The following is a 3,242-nucleotide window of genomic DNA, read 5'->3' on the forward strand; positions in this document are numbered from 1 at the left end:
CCAGGCTCTCTGCCATGGAAACAGCTGCCCCTGCTCTCCAGGAGTCTGTGCGTTCCACACAGCAACGTACACACCTGCTCCGCACTGAAGGGGGGTCAGACAGTGACGGTAACGCAAATCTTCAGACTATTAACCCAGGTCCCTTTCTTTAACCCAGGACATGCCAGTCACCTGTTAGCCATGGTGTTATCTTCATCTTCAAATACCTCTCAGGACATTGAACAGAGGAAGTGAAACCCCCTCCCCCGAATGGCTCCCTGTTGAGGCGTTGTACCGTACCTGCCCCTGGAGACTGTCTGGTTTTATACTCTTAGAGCTTTTTCTCTTCAAACCCCTTATCCCAATCTCTGGGCCAACCTCCGCATTTCAGAGTTTAGAATTTACTCTCATCACCCTCCTATGGCACTTTCCATGTGAATTGGGCAAAGCAAGTGGGGGAAGCTCCGTGGCTAATGAAAACCAACGCTCTGGGTGAGGCCTGAACTCACACCCACAGCTGTATTTCCCCCTGCATGAGCCACTATAGGTGCTTCTTAGACAAACTTGGGCTGTCGGTGGTTATGTGTGTCTGTGCTTCACCACTTTGGCTGCTCTGTGAAAAGCTGATGGTTCAAACAGAAGCTGGTGGTTTTTTGTTTTGTTTTAAGCAATTAGAGTCTAGTACATTTTAACAGGCAGAAAATGTCCTATTCTGGTCTAGCCCCATTTGACTCCTTCTGTCCATCTTCTTCCTTCCCCCTCAGTGTCTTTCCTTCCCCATTGGGGACATGCAGAGATGAACCCCAGTCAGTCTGTGTCACAGAGAGTCTGTATCTCCTAAGGAATGTGGGTGAAGGATTCCAGCTGAATTAACGCCGCTCACCTGGGTTAGAAACATTTGTTTCTTTTGAGCAGATAGTGGGAAATGGGACATTAATTCAGACCCAGGAGGCAAGGCAGAGGCTTCATGCTCTTGATCTCCATGAAGGAAGAGAGGATCTCCAGGAAGGAACAGAGCTTCCTTTAGACTCAAGCTGGGGTCTCCTGGAAGTTGGAAAAGACCCTTGGTCACTGTGGATCTCATGGGATCGTGCTGCTCCAGAGGCTCGAGAGTCCTGGGTGCGGGGAGGGTGTCACTGCACAGTCTGAAATGGAAGGGAGGACCCTGGAAGGGAAGGGGAGGAACAGAAAATGGAGAGGAATGAATCAGAATAAAGGACTCTTCTCTCTCCCCTCCCTGACCCAGCAAGAACTGTTATCAGTGGGGAAACTCCCCACGATGAATGGCAGAGACCACAGAGACATTTGCCTCATGCTGAGAAGTAAGGTGACCAGACACCAAGTGTGAAAAATCAGAGCATTTCCCCAGATGCATTGGTGGTATAGTGGTGAGTATAGCTGCCTTCCAAGCAGTTGACCTGGCTTCAATTCCCAGCCAATGCAATGATATGATGATTCCTCCACTTGGAATTGGTTTAATTTCAGTCACATTGTTTCAGTTTATCAATGGAATGAGAGAATCAGTGTCCCAAATCCCAACAGATCATTAAACACCCAGTGGAGGAAGAAAGGGGTGGGACTATATAATAAGCAGTTGGAGTCATCCTGGTATTACAATGCTTGGTTTATTATTTTTTTTTAAATTCCTTTACTTCCCTCTCCCTTTTAGACTCAGAGCCTTTAAGGTCAGAAGGGACCAGTGTGATCATCTAGTCCTACCTGCTGCACCTTGCAGGCCAAAAGACCCCACCCACCCACCCACTCCTGGAATAGACCCGGGAGGGGAGGCAGCTCCGTGCTCTGCCCCTACCCCAGGCAGCACATGGAGGCCCTCTGCTCCCCTCCCCAATGGGTGTGCAGAGATGTGCCAGCAGCACTAAGGTGGCTCCCTGCCCACTCTGCCTCCATCCCTCCGTGCCGCTCCCAGAAGTGGCTGGCATGTCCCAGCCTCCCCTTGGTTGGGGGGAGTGTCTCCACGTGCTGCCCCTGCCCCGAGCACCAACTCTGCAGCTCCCATTGGCCAGGAACTGTAGCCAATGGGAGCTCTGGGGGCAGCACCTGCAGAGAGCAGCACATGGAGATCCCCTGGCCCCACTCATCTAGGAGCTGCTGCCAGAGGGTTGTGTGTACCAGTCACATTGGGAGCTGCACCACCCCTCCTGCACCCCACCCCCACCCCCAGCGCAGCGCCCACACCCAAATTTCCTCCCAGAGCTTTGCTTGTCTTCCTTTCACCAGAACCATCCTTCTTCTCCTGGGCTGCAAATAGCCACCACTGGGAAGGCAAGAGGCAGGCACAGGATTCTGCCAGGTAAGTGTCCCCCAGCGCCGCGATGGACGGTGCGATGAAGGTAAGTCTTCCCGAGGCGCGATGGACTGCAACGCAGCGAACCACTGGCCAGGCGGTCCGGGCGAAGGGCATTCACTGGAGGTACAAGCTTGTGAGTGACTCCTGTGCACAGGGCCCCTTCCCCTTTTAAGGACCTGCTCCTCATGGCCTGCGACTGGAGATGACTTGGCTGCATCTGGTGGGTCACACTCCACCTTGGGCAGTGTCCATGCTCTGGGTGTGTGATCACTGCCTAATGAGAGTCCCAGACACCTTGTCTATCTAGCAGCTCTTCTGATCTTCCAGCTGTTCAACCAGCCCCTTCATCCCACAAGCATTCCAGGAGGGAGCGGGATGGGGAGGGGGAAAGCCACTTCACAGGCATTCAGAGAGGGAGAGGAGACAAAAATGGGAATGGGGAAAGTATAACAGACCTATTGAGCATAGAAATCACTGCTGCTCCTACAACAGCAGGGACAGGCCACTAGGAGCTGGGAAAAATTAAGCCCTCATGTTTCTGCCCGATTTTGAACCAGGGACCTTTTGCATATTAGGCAAACATGATAACCACTACACTACAGAAACTCTATTGCAGGGCTCTGCCCCTCTCTTCATAAGAACAGAAGAATGGCCAGACTGGGTCAGACCAAAGGTCCATCCAACCTCATATCCTATCTGCCAACAGTGGCCAATGCCAGGTGCCCCAGAGGGAGTGAACCTAACAGGTAATGATCAAGTGATCTCTCTCCTGCCATCCATCTCCACCCTCTGACAAACAGAGGCTAGGGACACCATTCCTTACCCAGGTTGCCTAATAGCCATTAATGGACTTAACCTCCATTAATTTATCTGCAAAAATAGTGAGGAGTACTTGTGGCACCTTAGAGACTAACAAACTTATTTGAACATAAGCTTTCGTGGGCTAAAATCCACT

The 3,242-nt window shown here is 51.7% G+C and overlaps 2 non-coding genes across 2 annotated transcripts; one reads left to right on the forward strand and one right to left on the reverse strand.

The window, feature by feature from the left end:
- The first annotated feature begins 1,350 nt into the window (after positions 1 to 1,350).
- Positions 1,351 to 1,422, forward strand: TRNAG-UCC. Its single transcript has one exon. It is a non-coding gene; the product is annotated as a tRNA-Gly (tRNA).
- Positions 1,423 to 2,820: 1,398 nt separating this feature from the next.
- TRNAI-AAU lies at positions 2,821 to 2,893 on the reverse strand. The gene has a single exon. It is a non-coding gene; the product is annotated as a tRNA-Ile (tRNA).
- Between the last annotated feature and the right edge of the window lie 349 nt (positions 2,894 to 3,242).

This window comes from Mauremys mutica, chromosome 18 (genome assembly GCF_020497125.1).
Source record: "Mauremys mutica isolate MM-2020 ecotype Southern chromosome 18, ASM2049712v1, whole genome shotgun sequence".
Classification (NCBI taxonomy): Eukaryota; Metazoa; Chordata; order Testudines; family Geoemydidae; genus Mauremys; species Mauremys mutica.